We start from the raw sequence: 26,500 nt of genomic DNA, 5'->3' as shown, positions 1-26,500 counted from the left end.
CTTCATGATTGGGGAGACTTCATGGATACACCTTTGGTTTTGTTTCTTCCTAAGGGGAGGAATGTTGTTCGACGTTTGTGGAGCAGTTTCTTCATACATCGAGCTTCTATCATTGGTGCAGATTCTTCATTGAGGGAGGATCACAGTTTGACTTCTCTTCTTCTCTCATATGGGGGGGGACTTTTTCCTCACATGGGGTTTTGTTCCTCACATACTTCTTTGAGAGTTCTCTTGTATAGCTTTCATCTCTCTTTTTGGGGGAGGGTTTTTTCCCATTGGGTTTTTCTCTCTTTCCCCACTTTGTGAGAGATTTCATTGCATTGGTTTGCATGCATTTGCATTTGTGCATGGGTACCTAACATGGCCTCGTAGCTGGGACCCATCTTGCATTGCTTAGTTGCATTGTAGACTTAAGTGCATTCCCCTAAGTTGCACTTAAGGGGGGGTGTTGGTGTAAATAATTATTCATCATGGATATTATTACACTTACTTAAGTTTACTTAGGATAATGCATTTCATAGTAGTTTGGATATGAGACACTTGGGTTTTTGTGCCACATTGGGATAGTGTGTGTAGGAGAAATTCCACTTCTTATGGTGTTGATCTTGTTATTACACTATCATATCCACTTATTGTGGAGTGATAATTCCACCTTCAGTGGGTGATCCACCTCATGTGGAATATTATATTATTTCTCCTACCTACCCACACCTATTTCCTACCTACCCTTGTTTCTTATTGAGCCACATGTCATATTTGTGTGCTCATACATATCCCTAGCCTTGCCTATATAAGCAGGCTCATCTACATTGTATGTAACAACAATAATCCAGTTGATTGTTGATCATTTTTCTATTGATGAGAATACAGTTTATTCTTGTCCCATATTATGTCTCTATCTTGTACATTTCATTGACCTCTTGATCTTGGCAAAATCCAACACTTATCTCTTATCAAATAACTCTCTTCTTCTTCAAATGCGGCCAAATAAACAACTAGGCATACTGCATCATTTGGTCTATATTTGCTAGGAATGTCATCCAATGCCCTAGTAAACGTGAGATTAAAAGTAGGTACTAACTCATCTTAAAGATAAGTACAGATGCCAAGCTAATAAGATGCGAGGGGGGGTGAATCATACAAACTTAATCTTCCATAAAAAGAAAGATTCAACCTCGGTAACATATGCTTCAGTAATATAACCAAAATTGCTAAACATGCAAACTCAAAAGCATATAAACATCATAATACTCATAACACTAGATTTAAGTGGAAACCCAAATAGGGAAAACCACTGTGGGATTTCGGACCCACTAAGAAATATACTCTTCTAGAGTATGCTCGGTTAAAAGAAAATCCTGTTAAAGATTACAAACACACTGCTAGATGTGACCCGGTTAAGGGATTTCCCTCAGATCTGTTAGGATCTTCACCTTTTTAGAAGTGACCTTGTTAAAGGAATTCAAACACTCGGTCAGAATGTCACCTTGCTAGAGGGTTTTACAAATAAGACTGTTAAGTTCACTCGGTTAAGATATTTTCTGTCACTTCACAAAATAACAGTAATATAAATCTATCTGGAACTTCACATCTAAAATGCTAAAGCAGATTCTTATTTGCTCAATACAATATAGGACTAATCTTGTCCATCTGCTGGGCTCTATACTCTATTTATTCAAACAAGTCTTCAAGCTTCTGTTCTCGGTAATCACTGTGTAGCATCCCTGTGCATACACTTGCCCGCATACATTGTTTATCAACAGCTCCTTATTTATAAACAATTCGCCAACCACTTAATCTCCTTGATCACATTTCCCATGACCAATCATAGCCATCAGGTCTTCAAACTTTGACCAGGTTCAATGTATCCTTTGATCTGAAAACATTTTACCCCACCTTGGAACATGCATATATTTCTTGGAACTTGTGCTAGGGTATTGCGGTTTAATCTAAGCTGTAGATCTTCCTGCCGATTTTCCTTTGCCATATATTCTTTAACAAACTTCATTCACGACATACCAATCATTTAATCATAGCCAGCTCATCAGCTTCCTTCATTAAATAATGCATGTAATCATTTAATGCATTCTGTTACTACTCGGTTGCAACTCGGTAAATACTAAACTTCACTCGGTAGACATTTTGTCTTCAATAATTGATAGCAATAACCTTAGGGTTTATCGACCAGGTCTTTGCTCGGTAACATAGTATAGTATTAACCTTTCAATTAATAACATATGTAGGATATCAAAACAATCTAAACATCATGATCTCGTCATTGTCTAACTTGGTAATAGTTGCCCATTGAATAACTTATTCCTCCCCTTATTCATCATATTCTTTCTGTATCTTTTACCGACATCTTTATACTCATCAAATCATACTTCTCAAGATATGGCAACATCATACTGAATTAGAAAATCAATTTCTTGACATCAATGACAAAATAATAATATTAAGACAGTAAAACATCCTTAATTAGTTATATCCATAATCATCAACAACCTTCTCAATATCCTTATTGAAATGCCAACAATCTCTCCTTACTTGTTATAATGCCAACAATCTCCCCCTTTGGCATTGATGGCAAAACCAATTGATTAGACCTAATTAATTCAGATTGCTGTGAGATTCTGAAATGCTGAAATGCTCTCCTTCTGTCATCGGAATTCTCCCCCATACATTAGTTTTCTCTTCTTTTCTCTTCAGTCTTTCTTTTCTTCTTTTCTCCAGTGTTCTCTAGTCTTCTCCCCCTTTGACAACAATGCCAAAAAGTAAAGAACTAAAACATAATTTCTTCCTATATGAAGTGATTTCCTATTGTTATGTGTCAATTTAGTCTCGGTCAGAGCATTTTTTCTTTAATTCTTGTTCCCTGTATTGTTTCCTGCACACCTTTAGAAAACCTCCTAAAGTGTGTAAATCAACATCAACTCCTAAAAGATATTCTGTAGAGTCATCGAATTGATGCCTTCATCGAACTCGGTCAGTGAGTAGAAGATAGGGTTAGGACCCCTAACTTATTTCTGAGATACTCAAAAGTGTCCCTTGGCAGTGGCTTGGTGAAGATATCTGCTATTTGTTCCTTTGTGCTAACATACTCCAACACCACTTTCTTCTCTTGAGCTTCTTCTCTAAGATAATGATATTTGATAGAGATGTGCTTTGTCTTAGAGTGCATAATAGGATTCTTTGAAATGTTAATGGCACTAGTATTGTCACAGAATATAGTTACTGGCTCGATAAGTTTCTCATTTATACCTTCCAATAGTTGTTTGATCCATGCTATGTTGGTACAATTCAATGCTGCAAAAACATATTTAGCTTTTGTTGTTGACTGTGAAACACATCCTTGTTTCTTGCTAAGCCAACTCACTAGTCTTTCTCCTAAAAAGAAATCTCCTCCACTTGTGCTTTTCCTGTCATCAATGTTGCCTGCCTAATCAGCATCAGTATAAACTTTTAAATCAAAATCATTTCCTTTCTGATATACTAAGCCATAATCCTCAGTGCCTTTCAAGTATCTAAAAATTCTCTTGATTGCTGTCATGTGTGTCTCCTTAGGATTTGTAGAGAATCTTGCAACTATACCTACTACATGTGTTGTGTCTGGCCTACTGTGAACAACATATTGCAACTTTCTAATCATGGATCGGTAAAGTGTCTCATCAACAGATGCAGATTCATCAATCTTTGATAGTTTACAATTGGTAGTCATAGGAGTACTTACTGGTTTTGAAACCTCAATTCCAAATTTCTTCAAGATTTCCTTTATGTACTTGGATTGAGTAATGAAAATCTCATTCTTCATTTGCAGTATCTGTAAACCTATAAAATACTTTATCTCACTGATTAATGACATCTCAAATTCTTTGCTCATTTCATTTCCAAAGTTCTTACATAGAGAGTCATTTCCACAAAATATAATGTCATCAACAAATATGGTTGAGATCAATATTCCATTTTTATCATTCTTCATGTACATATTGTTGTTTTCACTTGTTCTTATAAAACCAATCTTGATTAAATAAGAGTGCAATCTTTCATACCATGCTCTAGGTGCTTATTTCAAACCATATAAAGCTTTGTTCAATTTACATACCTAATCTTTATTCTTGTCTTCAACAAATCCTTCACGTTGTTCAATAAAAACTTCTTCTTCTAATATACAATTCAGAAATGCAGATTTGACATCCATCTGATATACCTTGAAATTCTTGTAAGTAGCATATGCCAACAATGTTCTTACTCCTTCTAGTCTAGCCACAGGTGCAAAAGTCTCACCATAATCAATTCCTTCTTCTTGGGCATAACCTTTGCAAACTAGTCTTGCTTTATTTTGAATGACCTCTCCTTTTTCATTCGGCTTGTTTATGAAAATCCACTTTGTACCAATTACATTTTTGTCCTTTGGTCTTGGGACCAATGTCCATGTGTCATTCTTCTTGATTTGATCAATCTCTTCTGTCATAGCATTTATCCAATCTTCACTGTTAAATGCCTCTTTCACTATCCTTGGTTCAAATTCAGATATCGGACATGTGTTCTATCTTAGTTTGTTCCTTGTCATCACTGGATCATCCTTATCTCCTATAATCTGACTTGGTGCATGATGTCTTTTGACATACTTGGCTAATACAGGCTCGGTAGGCTCTGTATGATCTTCTTCATCACTCGGTAACTGGATATTTTCTTCATTTCCTTTTGTAGTTTTCTCGGTAGGACTTGTTAGTTGAACATAGACAAATTCATCATAATCTTCTGGTTCCTTGGAATTTCCTTCATCATTTCTTTCTGCAAATTCATCAATTTTCACATTTGCACTTTCTACTATTTTGTTAGATGATTTGATCAGACATTTAAATGCTTTACTTCTAGAAGAATAACCAAGAAATGTTCCTTCTTCACTTTTCTGATCAAACTTGCCCTTTCTATCGTCCTTGTGTACATAGCATCCACTTCCAAAGATTTTAAAGTAACTTACATTAGGTTTCTTGTCATACCAGATTTCATATGGTGTCTTCATAGTACCTTTATTCAGTTGTACTCAGTTCAGAGTGTAAAATGTTGTGCTTATTGCTTCTCTCCAAAATGTTTGTGGCACTTTCTTTTCAATCATCAGGGTTCTGGCACAATCCACAATAGATCTATTTCTTCTCTCAACAATTCCATTATGTTGTGTAGTTCTCGATGCAGAGACTTGTCTTTTTATACCATGATCATTGCAGAATAAGTTGAACTCATCAGATGTGAACTCTCCTCCTCAATCTGATCTAAGACATTTCAGTTGTCTTCTTGTTTCATTTTCAACTCTTGCCTTGTACCATTTGAACATTTGAAAAGCTTCTAATTTTTTCTTTTAAAAACATAATTGACATCATCCTTGAGTAATCATCCACAAATAATATGAAATATTTATCACCATAATAACTTTGAACTTTCATAGGACCACAAAGATCGGTGTGCACAAGATCTAAAATTCCCTTAGAAGTGTAAGACTTACTTGTAAAGCTTGATCTTGTCATTTTTCCCATCTCGCATCCTCGGCACATAGAATTCTCAGGTGTTTCAAGACTCAGTAGACCTCTTACTTGGCGCTTCTTGCTTATTTTGATTAGATTATCAAAATTTACATGACAAAACCTTTTATGACATAACCGGGTATCATCTATCTTTGCATACAGACATTTATTCCGAGTTGAGTCAAGGTGAAATGTGTTACCTTTTGTTTGTGTCCTGGTAGCAGCTAACTTTCTATTCTTGTCATGAACTTTGACAATTCCTTTCTAAAATTCTATTCAGTATCCTATATTGTTTAACTGTGCTACACTCAACAAATTGTATTTCAAACCTTCAAACCAATAAACATCATTGCATCTTGCATTGTCAAGAAGTGTTATAGATCCTTTACCTCTTACCGGACATGGTGCATCATTACCAAATCTTACATAGCCTCCATCATAGTCTTCTAACATAACAAACTTGTGTTTATCACCTGTCATGTGATGTGAGCATCCACTATCTATGATCCAAGAATCATTAGTATTTATGTGAGATATAAGGGATTTTTCTTCATACCTTTCTTCATCCGATCCATCTTTGATAGCCACATACACTACTTCCTCTGTATCAATTTCATCTGATTTATCATCATTGGATTCCTCATCAGCTATTAAGCATGACTTTCTATCTCTTCTTCTGAAGTCTCAGTGTCCTTTGTAATGATTATCTTTTTGTCTATCATCTCGGTAATCTCTCTTTTTATTAGAATCTTTGTCAGGACAGTTAGAAGCCATATGTCCTATCTTATCACAATTGAAACATTTCAAAGGTAGTTTTCCTTTATACTTACCTTTGCCTCTCAATAACCTTCTGGCTAATAGTGCTTCAAACTCTTCTTGCTTTTTGATTTTCTCATACAGTTTGTGTACTTCCTCCATGTTCTTGTGAAATCTTTCACTTGCTCCACTGTGATCTCCTTCAGAATACTTATACTTTCTTTCATTGTAATCATTAGATTCATCAAGATGAAAAGAACTAAATGCAGATTCAACTTTATTTACCAATGACCCACTGTTATCAAAGCTACTTAACTCAAATGCATGTAGCTTACCAATAGTAGCATCTAAAGAAACTGGCATATTAGGTACAGACCTCAATTCATTGATTGTAGAGACTCGGATTGCATAAGCTGGTAGAAGGGTTCTTAACAACTTACTTGTTATATCCTTTTCTTCAATAGTTCCACCTGCTCCTTTGATTTGATTGACAATCTCCTTTAGTCTCGTACTGTACTGGGTTATGTTCTCACCTTCATTTATCCTCATAGATTCAATTTGTCCTCTTAGACTATCCACTTTTGCTCTTTGAACATGTTCATCTCCTCCATACACAGATATGAGCTTGTTCCACATTGCCTTTGCATCATTGCAGCCTTCTAGATCATTAAACTCTGAATTGGTCAATGCAGATGTTATTTCAATCATTGCTTGGATATGTTCTTGCTTTGCCTTTATCTCTTCCATTGTCAATGGTTAGGTGCTTGGTGTAATGAAATCATTCTCTAGATAATATACAACATATTCTCTAGCTCCCGATAGGTGCAGCTTCATCCTTTTCTGCCATGTAGAGAAACTTGACTTGTTCAGCTTCTGTGCATCCCTCTTATACATCTTTGGATCTTTTCCTCAAGTACCTTTAAACTTTTTCTTCCAGAGTCCAAAGCTCTGATACCAATTGATAGCTTTGATACCAATTGATAGTTTAGATACTTAAAGATAAGTACAAATGCCAAGCTAATAAGATGAGAGGGGGGGGGGTGAATCATACAAACTTAATCTTCCATAAAAAGAAAGATTCAACCTCGATAACTTATGCTTCAGTAATATAACCAAAATTGCTAAACATGCAAACTCAAAAGCATATAAACATCATAATACTCATAACACCAGATTTAACGTGGAAACCCAAATAGGGAAAAACCATTGTGGGATTTCAGACCCACTAAGAAATATACTATTCTAGAGTATGCTCGGTTAAAAGAAAATCCTGTTAAAGATTACAAACACATTGCTAGATGTGACCCGGTTAAGGGATTTCCCTCAAATCTGTTAGGATCTTCACCTTGTTAGAAGTGCCCTTGTTAAAGGATCTCAAACACTCAGTCAAAATGTCACCTTGCTAGAGGGTTTTACAAATAAGAATGTTAAGTCCACTCGGTTAAGAGATTTTCTGTCACTTCACAAAATAACAGTAATATAAATCTATCTGCAACTTCACATCTAAAATGCTAAAGCAGATTCTTATTTGCTCAATACAATATAGGACTAATTTTGTCCATCTACTGGGCTCTATACTCTATTTATTCAAACAGGTCTTCAAGCTTATGTGCTCGGTAATCACTATGTAGCATCCCTATGCATACACTTGCCCGCATACATTGTTTATCAATAGTTCCTTATTTATAAACAATTCGCCAACTGCTTAATCTCCTTGATCACATTTCCCATGATCAATCATAGCCATTAGATCTTCAAAATTTGACCAGGTTGAATGTATCCTTTGATCTGAAAATGGTTTACCCTGCCTTGGAACTTGTGCTAGGGTATTGCAGTTCAATCTAAGCTATAGATCTTCCTGCCGATTTTCCTTTGCCATATATTCTTTAACAAAATTCATTCACGACATACCAATCATTTAATCATAGCCAACTCATCAGCTTCCTTCATTAAATAATGCATGTAATCATTTAATGCATTCTATTACTACTTGGTTGCAACTCGGTAAATACTAAACTTCACTCGGTAGACATTTTGCCTTCATTAACCGATAGCGATAACCTTAGGGTTTGCCAACTAGGTTCCTTAGGGTTTACCGACTAGGTTCTTTGCTCGGTAACATAGTATAGTATTAACCTTTCAATCAATAACATATGTAGGATATCAAAACAATCTAAACATCATGATCTCATCATTGTCTAACTCGGTAATAGTTGCCCATTGAATAACTTATTCCTCCCCTTATTCATCATATTCTTTCTATGTCTTTTACCGACATCTTTATACTCATCAAATCATACTTCTCAAGATATGGCAACATCATACTGAATTAGAAAATCAATTTCTTGACATCAATGACAAAATAATAATATTAAGACAGTAAAACATCCTTAATCAGTTATATCCATAATCATCAACAACCTTCTCAATATCCTTATTGAAATGCCAACAATCTCTCCTTGCTTGTTATAAAGCCAACATGAAAGCAGGTACTAACTCATCTTCTTCTTTTTGAATGTCCATGAATGTCTTCATGACTAAGCTTGGATTAATTATTTCACCAAATTGTTCCATGAATGCCATCTTCAACTCATCCCATGATGAGATAGAACATACTGGCATGTAGGAGAACCAGTCTCTTGCATTTTCCTTCAAAGAATGAACAAACAACTTCCTAATTTATTTCACAATCTTCCATTAATTTAAAAAACTCTTGGAAATGTTGTTGTGTGGATTCTAATCTCTTCCCATTGAATCTTGGTAATTGCTCCATAACCTCTACAGGGACATGATTTGGAAAACCTTGGATACCATCAAAATTCAATGGCTTATATCTTTCTCTAAAGAAAACTCTATGATGACTTGGGATAGATTGCACATTTTTTTTGACATTTCATAAGGAAACACAGGCATATGATACATATTTTAATTCATTCCCTTATTTATTCCCCTTCTCTTGAACTATAACATTGTAAGGCTCAAGACATACTGCATCTAATCATATACAAAAAGTGAAAACTGAATCACAGGAGTATGAAAAATAATCACTACCATTCCCTTCCTTAGTGCTTCTTTAACTCTTTTAGGGAATAATTTCTTTTAATTTTCATGAAAATACATTTGACTCATGAAAATCTAAATACCTGGAAATGTTGAAGCTATTGCTACCTTCTTTAACCTGGGACTTGCAAAATCACTTTCAATCCTTCAAATCTTTAACACTGATCTTTTGACAGAGTCACCACCTCCTTGCAAAGGACAAATACTTAAACAACCAGAATTTATTCACAGGTCAGATTTATTTCAACACAACACTACAAAACTTCCTTATCATCAAATGGAATTATTGATTCTATCCTCAACTTGTCAGGGTACTTCATCATAAGGGCTCAGATCTACTTCATCCTTCCTGCAACTTTCTTGGTTCCTTTTCAAATAGACACACACTGGTGCATAGATCTCAGAGTCTTAGAGTCGCCACTCACAATTGTGAGGTATTACATATAATCTTGAAAATCGATAGATCTAGACCAAACTCTTTATAGAACAAGAACTACAATAGATTTCTCAGCAACATTTATGAGAATTCACTCAAACCGACAAGGGACAAATTAAGAAGCTTCTTCACTCTATGGGAAAACTTTCTAACTAGAGATTCTCAACAATTCATTTCAATTCCCCAACAAAGTTGCCATTTTTTGTTGGTTCCCAAAATGGACGACGAGTTTACATTATTACAGCATAAAGACCAAACTGATTTCCTCCAAATATCTATGGAGAGCCACCTCCAACTTATCAATATGTGTCAGGCTTGGACCAACAATAATAAGGACACAAAGTCCTTCTATGCTTTAGGCTCTACAAAACCAGGGAGGGTGATCCCTTTAGTAAGATATCCTGCTCTCTGCAATGATACTCAAGAACTTACTCAAACAAAGAAAATTATCTCATAATAAGACTCGACAGAAAGGGAGAATGCTTAAGGATGGAAAATCCTTCAGTGATCCTCAACCTTAAGCTGGAGTATGAGAGAGGGTGGGACAACTTTCAGAAAATACATAAAACTTAAAAGATATTTTGATATTTATGAGATTCATTCTGAGAGATCATAAAGAAGATAAACTGGAAGCTGAAAACCTAATGAAACTTGCTAGCCAACACCAGTGTCTTATTCATTTGGGTTACAGAGTACATGAAAAAATGTTACTGAAAATCTGATAAAATTTCATCTAATAGCTGATCTAGCCTAAGACAATATTGCCTTACAATATTGTTCTGCTTAGAATCCTTCATTTGAACTACTTATCAGATCCTATGACAAGTCTTATTTTCTTTGTAATCTCATTCAAGCATTTTAATTAACCCCTTGGACAAAAGCATTGAATGAAAGAATACATACATCATAAGAGTGCAACAAACAAGCGAAACCCTTGATCCCATTTGCTTAAAAGAAAATAAAATTGCACACAGGAGAGTAAAGATTAGGGAAATATATTCGCATTCTTATCATAATCTATCTTTTATCAGATGATAGCCAACAAATTCAAATACAAAAGTGACCCACTTTGAAAAAGGGAACCTGCGACTGTTCTATTACTTTTTTGCTCCACAAAATGACATTACAGTCCCTGTTATTTCCTACGACTCTCTAGAACTACTTTGGACCTAACCCTGTATAAAAGATCTATTTTACAAAGATCTTTCTCAAAAAATTTGGACCCTAAATAATGGCCTTGAATTCCCTTTTATAGAAAAAAAGTGAGTGACAAGCTTCAAGACATGAGACACTTATCAACAAAACTGAGCCTTAAAGGTTGTACACAATTTTGTTACAAAAAGGTTTCATATCCATGTGGTGGCACCCATGAATCATCGCTCTCTAACCAAAAATTGGTAGGACAAAAAAACTGTTTGAGCCATGTCGTTGTTGCCCTGACACCTTCGGATGGAATGTGAGATGTTGCATTTTTTTTTTATTAGAGCATTTCCCTTCCTTAGAAAGGGAAACATGACCCCGGGCAAGAGGAATAGTCACCCCTAAAACTAGAGGAGGAGCTCAACCTTCATGCCCAGGATCATAGGTAGTGGCAGGGGGAGTTAGAGGGTAACCATAATATGTTGGGGAGGGGTCACAACTTCCATGCAACTACATGGATGAATTGTTGCTTCTCTCTACCTAGACATGTTCCCTTTTGATTCCTCTACGAGCTCTCTCTCAGAACCCTTTACCACCTAGAGACTGGGTAGAGATAAAGGTTGTGCCATGCGTGGCATTTCTTCATAAGAAAAGTTTTTCATGCCCCCTCTGGAAATCCTCCCCACTTTTACATCCCCTATGGCAATAGACATACTCACATATGAGAGAAAAAATTCATCTGGTATCACAAATTATATTGCAACTCCATCTACAATCTTGCTCAAACATCATTTCTTCTACAGGAAGAAAAAATTGAATTTAGAAAATGAAAAGGCCTCATACTCTTCCACCAATTTGAACACCACCTTGTTGTATTTATAATTGAACAATAATTCATCAAGTAGTGCCTGTTCTTGAAACATCATCACTCTATTATTCTTTGATAAATCAATGATGAACAAATAGTACCAAACAGGTACTAAGAGGGGGGGGTGAATCAGTACAGACAAAAACACACTCTTAAACCGGTTTGTCAACAAACATTGTGCATTGACAGAGAAACAATAACATCGGTCCTTAAACATAGTACAACCAGCAAAACCTAGAATAATTGAGACAAGCATAAACCGATTGACACTTATATTCTCATACAATCTAACAATTCATTTCCATTTCACCCTTATGCATGAACAGGTAATCTACCATCAAAGATATACATATAAGCAACTAGATCAATATGATTCACCGCTTGAGAGAAAATAACATAGCATCACATGAAGAAGACATCACACATGACACACATATTTTTCATGTGGAAACCCAACTAGGAAAAACCACGATGGGGATGAATACCCACAAGATTGTTTTTGAACTCTTTAGAAGTCCTCTTTGTTAGGAGCCTTGTCCAGTCAAAGACTGATACAATAGGTTCTGTTAGGAACCGATCCTATTAGGGATCGCCCGGTTAAGGGATGGATAGAATACTTGGTTAACGGTTAAACCCTGTTAAAGGTTACCTTGTTAGAGGATTTCAAGAATTCAATGGTTTTGAGTCACCCTGTTAAGGATTTATAGCAAGCTGGTTAAAGCTGCCCTGTTAAGGGATTTTCCAACTATTGAGGTGGTTAGAGATCAACAGGTATTACAATGATCTGGTAACAACACTCAATGCCAATGCAGATCCGCTTAAGCTCCTCTTCACCTTTTGCACTTACACTCTGCAAGTATCACTTCTCTCCTCTGGTTTGGCAAGAATCATGTATCTCTTCTCTTGGATACACACACACAACTTTTTCCAACAACCTTAGAAAGAAACATAACATTGACCTTATAGGAAAATAGATAGGTCGGTAGCATAAACCCTAAACCCTAAACCTGTTAGGTTAAGGAATTCAAATGGTTCAATCCTGACCATTAAGCACATTGCATTAAATGTAACAGTCTTGATCCAATCTCAAGACATTCTCCATCATTTGTTTTCCATGGATTTCTTGGCGGCTGATAACCCATCACACATTATCACCATTTGTAGACTTCGCACATTCCTGAGGTAGATAGGAACAATCTCCTTTATGCAAGATCCGTCACACACACAAGGCTTACATGGCAACATGACCTGTTCTTTGTTACCATGCTAACTCATCACACAAAGTCACCGGTTGAGCCACATAGGCTTGAAGCACTTCAACCGGAAACCCTGAAGTTGAGACTACCAACCGGTAGTCATACAAAGCTTCCATGTGTCGGTTCCCATAATCATATGCCGGTTCACCTTGAACAAACACACTGCTTCACTTTGGCACAAATGTCGGTTCACAATGTTATACTAGTTCTCACATATGTCGGTTCTCACCTCTTCAGCATATTGACATCAATGACAACATACAATGTCATTATGTCCTCATACCGGTTCACATTTCCTCATATCGGTTCACATAATGCCAACAATCTCCCCCTTTGGCATTGATGGAAATATAAAAAGATATCTCTCCGCTTCACATCTTCTCCCCCAATTTTTGCAAATATCTTCTCTGCTTCACATCTTCTCCCCCTTTGACAACGATGCCAAAGTGGAGGCACAAGCTTCCCTGTTCCATTATGCTGCTCCCCCTGAGAAGTACCATCCTTCAACACATCAATCCAAAACAAAAATTGACTATGCAATACCTGACTGATGTGGAGCATATACCTTTAGTTTACCTCCTAAAGGGGCAACACCCCTAATTCACCTCTTAAGTACATAAATGTAGCCTTTGGGAGAGGCTTGGTGAATATGTTTGCTAACTGCTCCTTACTGGAAACATGTTCCAATGCAATCTCTTTGTTCTGAACCTTTTCCCTCAAGAAATGATACTTAAGCTCAAAGTGCTTGGTTCTAGAATGAAAACCGGATTCTTGGAGATGTTAATTGCACTAGTATTGTCACAAAATATACTTACCGGTTCAAATACAAGAACTTTGAAGCCATTTAATACATGCTTCATCCAAATTGTCTAAGTGCAGTTCATGAAAGCTGCAACATACTCTGCTTTTGTTGTAGACTTAGAGATACAACACTGCTTCTTACTCATCTATGAGACCAGTCTACCACTGAGAAAGAATGCACCAATGGTTGTGCTTTTTTAGTCATCTACATTACCTGCCCAATCAGCATCTATTTATACTTTCAAGTTGAAATCCTTGCTATATGGATACCACAATCCATAGTCAACAGTTCCCTTCAGATACCTAAGAATCTGCTTGACTGCAACCAAGTGGGATTCTCTTGGGCTTTTCTAAAACCGAGTGGTAATGCCAACTGCATGTGAAATATTTGGTTTGCTATGCACTACATAATGTAACTTACCAATCATTGATCGGTATTCCTTCTCATCAACCAATGTTGAGTCATCCTCTTTGGATAGTTTACAACTAGTCACCACTGGTGTTCCAACTAGTTTTCTATCTTCCATGCCGAAGGTCTTCAACACCTCTTTGACATACTTGGACTGAGTGATAAAGATTCCATCTTTCATCTGCTAGATCTGCAGTCCAATGAAGAACTTGATCTCCCCTATGAGTGACATCTCAAACTCTTTCTTCATCTCATCTGCAAACTCATGACTCATCTTGTCATCAACACCAAAGATAATGTCATCAAAAAATACCTTACAGATCAGGATCTGATCTCCTTCAGACTTCAAGTAGATATTGTTATCTTCACTTGTTCTCTCAAATCCAATCTTCACAAGATGGGAATGCAGATGTTCATACCATGCTCTAGGTGCCCACTTTAGACCATATAAGGCTTTATGTAGCCTACATACCATGTCACTATCTTCAGATAGGGAAAACCCATCTGGTTGCTCTATATACACCTCCTCTTCAATTACACCATTTAGGAATGCAGATTTTACATCCATTTGATATACTTTGAAACCTTTAAAAGTTGCATATGCAAGAAGCATACAAACTCCTTCCAATCTGGCTATAGGAGCAAAGGTTTCTCCATAGTATTCTCCTTCTCTTGGGCATATCCTTTGCACATCAATCTGGCTTTGTTCCTAATCACTGTGCCATTCTCATTCAGCTTATTTCTGAAAACCCATTTAGTACCAATGACATGTTTATGCTCCGGTCTGGGTACCAAAGACCATGTACCATTTTTCTCTATCTAGTCAAGTTCCTCTTCCATTGCCTTGATCCAGTCTTCATCTTTATGTGCATCTCTGAATGATTTAGGCTCAAATTCAGAGATCATACATGAGTTTTCTCTTACCTTTCTTCTTGTAAGGATTCTTGCATCCTTATCTCCTATGATCTGCTTAGGATCATGATTCAGCTTAACATACCGAGGAATGGTCTTGATAGATTCCTCTTTCTTTTTTTCTTCATCCTCATCTCCATCAGTATTAGCATCTACATCTACCGGTGTAGGAACACTGTTACTAGTACTTAGTTGACTAACAGCCGATTCCTAGAAGGTTACAACCAGTTCATTTACTACTTGCTTATTGCTAGTTTCCTTAGTTTTCTCAGAGGTTTCATCAACTCTTACATTGATGCTTTCCATGATTCTTTGAGTCCTATTATTGAAACACTTGAGAGCTTTTCTCTTGGTGGAATACCCTAGGAATATTCCCTCATCACATTTTGCATCAAATTTGCTCTAGTGTTCACTCCTCTTGATGTAACATTTGCTACCAAACACTTTAAATTAGCTAACCACAGGTGTCTTACTAGTCCAATACTCATAAGGAGTTTTATCCTTACTTTTCTTGATGAGTACCTGGTTCATTGTGTAGACTGCAGTGCTCACCACTTCTCTCCAAAAGGTGTGAGCTACCTTTCCTTGAATCAACATGGTTCTAGCTGCTTCAACCACAGGTCAGTTTTTCCTCTCTGCTAGGCCATTCTGCTGTGGAGTCCGGGGGGCAGACAGTTGTCTCTTGATGCCATGTTCTTCACAGTACTTGTTGAGTTCACCAGAAGTGAATTCCCCTCCTTGATCAATTCTCAGGCACTTGATTCTTTTACCGCTTTCCTTCTCTACTAATGCTCTGAAAGCTTTGAACTTTACAAAAGCTTAATATTTATCTTTCAAGAATGTGACCCACATCATTCTTGAGTAGTCATTAGTGAGAATCATGAAGTACCTATCACCCTACACACTACTAGTTTTCATAGGGCCACACAAATCAGTATGCACAAGATCAAGCAAATTGTCAGCAGTGAAAGATTTACCTTTAAAGGTTCAAGAAGACATTTTCCCCAATTGACATTCTCTGCACAAGGTATTAACCAGTTTGCTTAGCACCAACAACCCTCTAACTGCCTTGATCTTACTAGCCTTCACAATGTTATCAAAGTTTACATGGCAGAGTCTCCTATGCCATATCTAGTTATCATCAAATTTAGCCATAAGACATGTACTTATATTTGCATTTAGCTAAAATAGGTTACCTTTGGTCTGCATGCCAGTGGCCACCAATTCACCATTCTTTCCTTTGATTCTGCACACTCCATTCTTGAATTCCAGAGTGAGACCACTGTCATTCAGTTGGGCAACACTCAGAAGATTGTGTCTAAGACCATCAACCAAATACACATTGTCAACACTACTCTTTCCATTCAGAGAGATGGACCCTTTGCCTTTGACCATGCATGGTGCATCATTGCCAAAGAGAACCACACTATCATCATGCTCTTCCAAGGATAGAAACTTTCTTCAGTCACTAGTGATATGGTGAGAACAACCACTGTCAATGATCCACTCATTGGAATTATCAAACCAGGAGACAAGAGCCTTTTTGTTTGACACATATTCCTTGATAGCAACAAACACAATATCTTCATTTTCTTCATCCTCTAATTCCTCATCTTTGACACCTTCATCAACTGCCACAAAATAGTTTCTCCGATTTTCTCCTTTGAATTTCTTGAACCTATCTAGTTTGTCCTTGTTGTCACCATTAGGACAATTTACAGTAATATGTCCTATCTGGTTACATGAAAATCATTTCAAAGGAAGCTTACCTCTATATTTTTTGGTTCCTTTAGGAAGTTTCCTGGCAAGGAGAGCTTCAAATGTCATCAGAATCTCCTCATCATCCATTTCTCTGCTATGTCTTGGTTCACCAGTAGTGCTAGCTTCTTTTCCTTTTCTGGATGGTACAGCAGAAGCTTTAAAAGCTGATTCAGTCTTTTGACCACAGCCATCAAAACTATTTAGCTCATAGGCTGTCAACTTTGCAATGATGGAATCTAGGGATACCTTAGTCTTGTCTATTGATCTTAGCTCCTGAATAGTAGCAACCCTTATTGCATAGACCAACAATAGGGATCTCAGGATTTTGCTTACCATAGTGGAATCTTCCATTTTACCACCTGCACTCTTGATATCTCCAACAATGGTTTTGATTCTTATTCCATGCTGTTGAATGGTCTCACCTTCAACCATCCGCATGTCTTCAAACTTCCCTCTAAGGCTTTCTTCCTTAGCTTGTTTTACATGCTCATCACCGCCATAGATATTTTCAAGAGCATCCCATACCTCTTTGGGATTTACCTTATCTTGGACATTAGTAAACTCAATGTCAGATAAACTACTAATTAGGGCTTCCATGACTTGCCCATTCTCCTGTATCTCTCTTTTAGTCATCGGTGAGAGTACCGGTAGGGGCAACATAGGCATTCTCAACATAGCTCTAGTTTTGAGCACCCATGCTTCTGATGTATATCTTCATTCTGTCTTTCCATATACTAAAATTTTCTCTGTTAAACTTTGGACCCTCCCTCTTCATCATTAGACTGGGATCTTTACCTCAAGCGGTTAAGCTTATAGCACAGAGGACCTGGAGGATGCTCTGATACAAATTGATAACTCAATGATGAATGAATAGTACCAAACCAGTACTGAGAAGGGGGGGTGAATCAGTACAAACAAAAACACACTCTTAAACTAGTTTGCCAACAGACACTGTGCATTGACAGACAAACAGTAACACCAGTCCTTAAACAAAGTGCAACCGGCAAAACCCAAAATAATTGAGACAAGCGTAAACTGGTTGACACTTATCTTCTCATAAAATCTAACACTTCATTTCCATTTTACCCTTATGCATGAATAGGTAATATACCATCAAAGATATATATATATATATATATATAAGAAACTAGATCAACATGATTCACCGCTTGACAGAAAACAACATAGCATCACATGAAGAAGACATCGCACATGACACACATATTTTTCACATGGAAACCCAACTGGGAAAAACCACAGTGGGGATGAATACCCACAAGCTTGTTTTTGAACTCTTTAGAAGTCCGCTCTGTTAGGAGCCTTGTCCGGTTAAAGACTGATACAATAGGTCCTATTAGGAACCGATCCTGTAGGGATCACCCGGTTAAGGGTTAAGCCTTGTTAGAGGATTTCAAGAACTCAATGGTTTTGAGTCACCCTATTAAAGAATTTATAGCAAGATGGTTAAAGCTACCCCGTTAAGGGATTTTCCAATTGTTGAGGTCGTTAGAGATCAATAGGTATTACAATGATCTAGTAATAGCACTCAATTCCAATGTAGATCCGCTTAAGCTCCTCTTCACCTTCTGCACTTACACTCTGCAGGTATCACTTCTCTCCTCTGGTCTAGCAAGAATCATGTATCTCTTCTCTTGGATACACACACACAAATTTTTCCAACAACCTCAGAAAGAAACATAACATTGACCTTATAGGAAAATAGATAGGTCCGTAGCATAAACCCTAAACCCTAAACCTGTTAGGTTAAGGAATTCAAATGGTTCAATCCTGACCGTTGAGCACATTGCATTAAATGCAACAGTCTTGATCCAATCTCAAGACATTCTCCATCATTCATTTTCCATGGATTTCTTGGCGACTGATAACCCATCACACGTTATCACCGTTTATAGACTTCGCACATTCCAAAGGTAGATAGGAATAATCTCCTTCATGCAATATCCTTCACGCGCACAAGTCTTATGTGGCAACATGATCTGTTCTTTGTTACCATGCTAACTCATCACACAAAGTCACCGATTGAGCCACATAGGCTTGAAGCACTTCAATCGGAAACCTTGAAGTTGAGACTAGCAACTGGTAGTCATACAAAGCTTCCATGTATTGAGTCCCATAATCATATGCCGGTTCACCTTGAACAAACACACCGCTTCACTTTGGCACAAATGTCGGTTCACAGTGTTATACCGGTTCTCACATATGCCAATTCTCACCTCTTCAGCATATTGACATCAATGACAAAATACAATGTCATTATGTCCTCATACTGGTTCACATGTCCTCATACCGGTTCACATAATGCCAACATTCTCAATTTACCTTGCCCGCTATGGACACTAGAATTCATGCACATCACATCTACTGCATTCTTGTGTCAAGGTTCATCTGATGCAAGTGATTTTATCCTGATTTTATTCATTTTTTCAGTGTTTAATCTCCTGCTTCAAGATCTCTGCCAATAGACAAACCTCTAAATTCATCAGAGATCTCACGATCCATCACACTTGAATTGGAAGCTTATCCAAATCCTTTCACATCTTAAGGGTATCATCTTTTACTATCTAATCGATCTTGAATCGATAAGTCTCAATCCCATTCACTTTGCCTTTTTCTCATGAGCTACAACCAGTGCCTTCAAAATCCATCCAAACTTCTCATTTGAAACTTAGTCGCAGATCTCATCCAACTTGGCATATCTAACAGTCATTTCTCGCCAACTTAGCACTTTGACTTTCCATCTGCATCTGTGGACCCACAAAATCTTGACTGAATAGTGCCATATCATCCTTTGACCAAGCTCTGTCAGTGACCTCTCTGTAGGTCTTCCTGATTAGCTCGGGACACCTGGCATCATCTCATGATGTCACGGTCTGTAATCTCCCTAGAACTTCCATCGCGGGTATACAAGGGTCATCCGATCTGTTCAATATTTACTGCTTTGCATACTATCTATAAACTCTTTCAAGAACTAAAAGTCAGGCACCTTTTACCTCAGAACAAAACATCTTCATTCATTCTGAGCATGTGTAAATTGATGGGACTATTAGTAGATTGACCTTTACCACCTACGAACCGGTGTCACAATGCTTTTGACCAGTTATGTTGCTAACCCTACCGATTTCTGTCGATAACATGCGACACAATCTTGCGGTGCCACGGTCATTAAAACCCTTGCATCGTTGATCACGGGGAAGTGCTAGCTATTGGATCTATCCCATCTTTAGCAAATGGTCAGAGTGTAAGAATTTTTGGACTTAGGAAAATATAAGCACGGGCATAAGTATTAAAAAAGGGACTAGTAATATGACTATTACGCGCTTGACTTAGGGAAAATACTATCTCATGAACTGGTTGATCAATACTTTTCTTAGGGAATAAGATGGCCCCACTCATGGAAAGGGTACCCTCGACTTTAAGTGGGAAAAAGTAATATAAAAATATATCATCATTAGGGTTTTCTTCACTAAATATAAGGAGTTTTGATAAACCCTAAACCCTAGAACTTGGATCGTTCACAGAGGATTCAAGTAAAAATTGAAAAATCAATGTTTTGAGTTTAAAATTTGAAAATTTCATGCAATCAATTTTCAAGGCTATCAAGACTTATCGGCATGAACGACTGTTTTGATAGAGATTCCTAGAATAATTTCTAGAGAGTAATTTATGGCATGGTAACAAAATTTTGAATTGAATGTTTTGGAGGGAAATTTGGTGACAGAATCAAAGGCTAATAAATTCACTTAATTCATTTGGATGAGGTTGTTGTTCATGTGAAAAGAGATATGGAAAAGTTAACATAGGGGGAGTAGAACATAGTGTAGAGCCGAGGGACAGAGGACCGACAAAGTGAAGAGTCGAGGATCAGTAAATCAACAAAGTGCAGAGTCGAAGGTATATTCAAAAAATCAGTGTTGTGTAGAGAAGACACAACCGATGCAGATAGAGTGATTTGATCAAGCTATTAGTAGCCACTTGAGCAGATCATCTTTCTGTTTCTTTCTAACCATTAAAACTAAAATCCCTTGATAGGGTGGACTTTAACAGGTCCCATTGTAAAAATCCCTTAACCGGGTATCATCTTAATTGATGATCCTAAGACCTTTAACAAGGCTACCTTTAAAAGGGTAAAGGCACTGATAGGGCTTAATCAAAATCCCTTAATCGAGTGGCACCTAATAGTGTCTTTCTAATCTCCTAATAGGGATGGTTCTTCACTGGGCGTACTTTAGAAGAGTACAAATTTTGTGAGTTCCTACTCACACCAAGGTTTTCTCCCATTTGGGTTTCCATGAGATAAATCTTGTTGTCACTGTATATCTTTTCATGAATGCATATTCTTTTGTAGTAATTACTTATATTGATAAATGTTAAGTTAGTGTAAACTTGAGTTAAAATTTTTAATTGTGTAAAACTGGTAAAGTGTTGATTCATCCCTCCCCTCTCAACACCGGTTGGGACTAACAACACTATCATGGGGCTGCAAGTATATTAATTTGTATGAATGTTTTCATGATTATATTTGTCACTGTTCAACCTTAGTACTGTACCTGTGAGACTCTGTGGGTACATGAAATTCCTTGTATCGACATTGTCCCTTTATAGTAATGAATATTAACCATTCTCTTTGTCATCTATGATTGTATAAATTTCAAACCTCAGAAACTATGATGCACTATATTAGATGGTGTAACTTAAGTTTTAGTTATCCTTTATGAACTTTTCCTAGCCTCCTATGATTCATGAATGCACCTGACTTCCTTGAGGTCTTTATTATGGTTCTGCTATTGGTCATATTTCTCTATGAGACCATTATATTAATATCACTTTCACACTTATGTGATGGGTCTAGTCATCTGTTGAAAATTGAATGCAACCTCATTCATTGTTGTATGTGTTGTCATTGGATGGAAGTTCATATTGTCATTGAGTGACAATAAATGAGACCATGGATACTATTGTGTTCTTTGTTTATCAAGATGATTAGTGTCACCTCATGAGTGATGGTTGGTATGTTGAGCTCAACCCTTGTGGGAGCCTATTTTTTCCCACATACTTGATATTATGAGATGGAAATCTATCCTACACTTGCACAGTGAACAAACAAGTTATATAAAACATGATACTTGTTGCTATCTCATGGCACCTTCTCTGCGTTGTTTCCTTTGCTTCTAAATATGATATCCTGGCAGTTGTAGACATATATTTTGATATTCTTATGCAGATAGACTATGTATTCTGATGAGTTTGAGTGTAAAAGTATGGTTATCCTCATTTCTCTAACATAATTTTCAATTCTCTTGTAGATACTCTATAAATGGGAGTGGTCGAAGCTGGATGTGGATAGGAAGATAAAGATTCAACACTTCTTCAATCTCTGACTCGTCATTCCAGCCAATGATGGGTCACCTTACTGTTATACTCATTCTTTAATTATGTGTATAGTTTATCTTCATGATTGTATGAGAGTGTATGTCTATAGCTATGTCAACTACTCCCATGGCTTGTGTGGGATACCTTATACTTGTTGGCAATTTGGAGGAATTGATTATGTGTTGCATTGATGCTTGTCATTGATGCCAACACTAGTTGTTTTGTTGTCTATCAAGTTCCGATAGAGTGGTTGGATTATGATGTTGATCTGGAGATCTTCTCCGGTATGTTCCAACTTGTGGAATTGGTTTGGATTGGTTATTCATGTGTTCCTGATGCATATCACATTTAATTGTTTTGGGATTTGATGATATGGAAGCTATCATTTGTTCTAGTAAGCCTTTTGGTTACCGGTAAGGGTTTTATTGGCAGATCTTTGTTGAAGATCTTTTCATGGATTTGATAAGAGGTGTTGGTGAGGCTTCTAGAAGGTTATCAGGATGTTGATGGTTATCTTGTTCATCTTCCAGTTGATCGATGGTGTTTCATTTAGCTTATGGAAACCTATTATAGGTCTGGTCTTATTTTGCTAGGTTATGGACCAGTTTATTTAACATGTTGGTTGATGCTCCTGATGCATTACCGATTGGATTTATTGTTTGTTTTATGTTGTTTCGGTCTTAGGCCGACTTGGTTTATTATTAGTTTTCAAGATTATATAACAAATTTATTGTATTATCTTATAGGTAGTTGACCTAATTGTTTAGGTCCCGGGTTGGCATAGATATGATGTAAGATCTCTTTATAGATTGCAGTATGTGGGTTATGAGATTATCTGTGTGCGAATAAAGTTGTAATCATATGTAGAGGTTTTGGTCGATCATAGGTGATCAAATTAGGTCTATGTAAGAGGTTTGAGACCTCCGATATTGAGCTTAACCTGAACTATAATTAGGCATGGGAGATGCTATTCTTGCAATTCATTCATCTTTCCAGATTGTAGTCAATGAGACTCCTTTTTGTGATTAGCAGTGCGCTCTAGGATATTGGCCTTCCTGCATGTGTAGGCCTCTCTTATTGTAATCACATACTTACTATGAAAGTATTATCTGACTATGGGTAGGCTTCCTACCATGGTTTTTCCCTTTATCATGTTTTCCACGTACAAATCATGGTGTTATGTGTTGTGGATGGTTGGTAATTGTTCTATGATTTATTTTTGTGCTTAATTGTTATATCTTCTATTCCAGTATTTGGTTTATGCATTCCGATAAAAGGTTTTGTGTACTTAAAGTTTTATAATCTATTGACAACTGATTCACCAACCCTCTCAGTTATCCATCAATTATCCTAACAATCTTCTGCTATTGTTTTCTTGGAAAGTATTTGCATAAATGAAATAAAATTCAATCTTGATCTAACAATGTGCAAAAATGAAGATTTTGTAAAAAAACAAATTTTGTACTTTTATTCATTTGCAATGTATAAGGCCTTATTAGGCCACCAAATTTATTTGTAGTAAAATTTGGTAACATTTTTGGTGACCTCTTAGGGGTGTTTTCCTACTAAACAAATAGCAACCAGTAGCCTAGCATATCCATTGGGCATTGAGTCAAATTTTCCCTCTTCATTACTTCTAAAAGCTGAAACTCAGCACTTGAAAAACAAACAAAACCAAAACTGAACTACTTTATCTCTGCTTATAGTTGGGCCTGCAAACTGCACATCAACACTTATTTGAAAAACCAAAACTAAACTAAAAGCTAAAACAACAATGCGCCAGGGGAACTTATTGAAATCCAAAATGCTGGAAACTGAAAACTAAAATTGAAACCCAAAAGAACTAGTCTACCATGCATTATTTTGTTTGCATTTTGTGATAATATATGGGACATCCCATAGGGATTCAAATTTTGTGTCTACTAGGTCTATTTTTTAATTCATCCCATTTGAAAACTAGATCTCCCTCTCTAAAAAACCTTTGAACTGCCCTTTTATCAAATGTCCTTTTCATTTGGGTATGATGATTCTCTAAAGTTTGAAGGGCTTTCTTTCTTGTCTCTTCTAATTTCATTAACTCAGCTAATATGATTTGCATTGGCTCTTCTTCAATATTTTCCAACTCTTTAATAAGACTAAGAGTTGGAAGCTCAACTAAAATGGGAAGTCTATCTTCCTTTCCATACACAAGAACATAAGGGAATTTCCTATAGATCTCTTCAGGGTAATTCTCTATCTTGTTGTGCCAAGTTCTTTGATTTTCCTTTATGGTCTTTTTGATGATCCTAATCAAATTCTTGTTAGTAGACTCATCTTGTTCATTACCCCGAGGGTAGTAATTAGATGTACTTAGAAATATGTTATTTTTAACAGCTCATTCAATTACTCTCAAACCATTAAAAGCTAAAGCATTATCTAAGATAATAGAGTTAGGAGTACGAAACCTTGCTACCAAGTCTTCACAGAAATTTAGGACAACACTCTCATTTGCTTCTTTCAATGCAACTGCCTTTATCCACTTGGTGAAATAATCAGTGGCTGTTAATATCCACTTGTATCCTGAACTGGAAGGTGGATTTATGGGTCCAATGAAATCAAGACCCCACTTCATGAATGCCTACTCTACCTCAATCAGGTGTAATGGTAGGGCTGCAAGCTTTTGTTTTCCTATAAATAAAGCACATTTCTTGTATTTCCTTACCCATGTATATGCATCTTTGTATATGTTAGACCAATAATAACCATCTCTCATGCTTTTGAGATTCATTGTTCTTCGTGCAAAATGACCATCGGCTATTCCATCATGGAATTATTCAAGAATGTTGTCAATCTGATATGCTTCAATGCATCTTCACAAAATATTATGATAATTCTTTCTATACAATATTTCATTCAAAATAACATAAGGTATGGTCTGAAGTTAGAAATACCTTCTTTTTGCATTGTTTAGGCTTTGTGGACACTCACTGGTTTCAAGATAATGCATCATATCTTGAATCCAATGAGAAGGAGGGGCTGCTACAACATCTTGTTCTTCATCATTTACTAGGACAACTTCTTCATTTTCCTCTATGCTATTATGTGAATTTCCAACCAACTGTTCACATAGTCCCTTACCTCTTACCAGCTTGGTAACCTTGATTTCTATGTCATCTTCCATGACTCTTGTAATCCAACCAACCCTCTTATCATTCAAGTCCTTTCTCAGAAAAAAACTTTGACACTTGGGTGAGAAACCATTGTTAGGAACCAGAAGGACAACTGAGAGGGGGGGGGGGGGGGGGGGGTGAATCTCTTCTTAACTAGTTGTCAATAAATTATAACCCAAATATAAAATTATTCCAATCTTAAAATTAGTGTCGGTAAACCAAACTTAAATGCCAGTAAAATAGATTAACAGTTATAGTAGTACCGGTATAACTTAATGCATGAAATAGAAAGAGAAACAACATCCACAACACATGACATAAAGAATTTGATGTGGAAAACCAGTGACGGGAAAAACCACGGTGGGAAACCTTACCCACAATCAGATGATACTATTGCAAATAGTAAGTGTATACAAATGGGGTCTGCACATGCAGAAAGGCCAACCGCCTAGATCTCACTACTCAATCACAAAATAGGAGTCACACTGACTACAGTTGGATGGTTAAATCCAATAACAATGTACTGCTCAAAATAGTATCTATAATGTTGGATTCAGTATCAGTTTAAGCTCTGAACATGAGTGCCAAACACCTCCATAACCTTCCTTCAACCTTCAGATAATGTCTGTGTGATTCACACAAGGATCTGCTTATTTTCGCTCTTCAATAGTCACACACACTCATACCATATCCATACCATATCTCACAAATGAGATCTTACATTTATACAAAATCTAAGACCAAATGTTAAGATCGGCTCACTAAAGATATTACAATTAAATCAATTACAAAATAAGTCTTGATGTGATACAATATGTCGGCTCAATACATTATCCAATCAATAAACCATTCCAAAATGTGTCATGCTAATCTAGAATAGATATCATGTACCAGTCCATAACCTAGACCTATCTGTCGGTAAAAGAAAACATGTCAACCCGATTAGACCAATAAGAAAAACACCAAATCCAAACATCCAATCCATGTCTTTGACATAATCAAATGATCTCCAAGTGATAACAAGTTATCATCACTACCG

This window comes from Cryptomeria japonica, chromosome 5, assembly GCF_030272615.1.
Source record: "Cryptomeria japonica chromosome 5, Sugi_1.0, whole genome shotgun sequence".
Lineage (NCBI taxonomy): Eukaryota > Viridiplantae > Streptophyta > Pinopsida > Cupressales > Cupressaceae > Cryptomeria > Cryptomeria japonica.
This window is presented reverse-complemented; position numbering follows the sequence as displayed.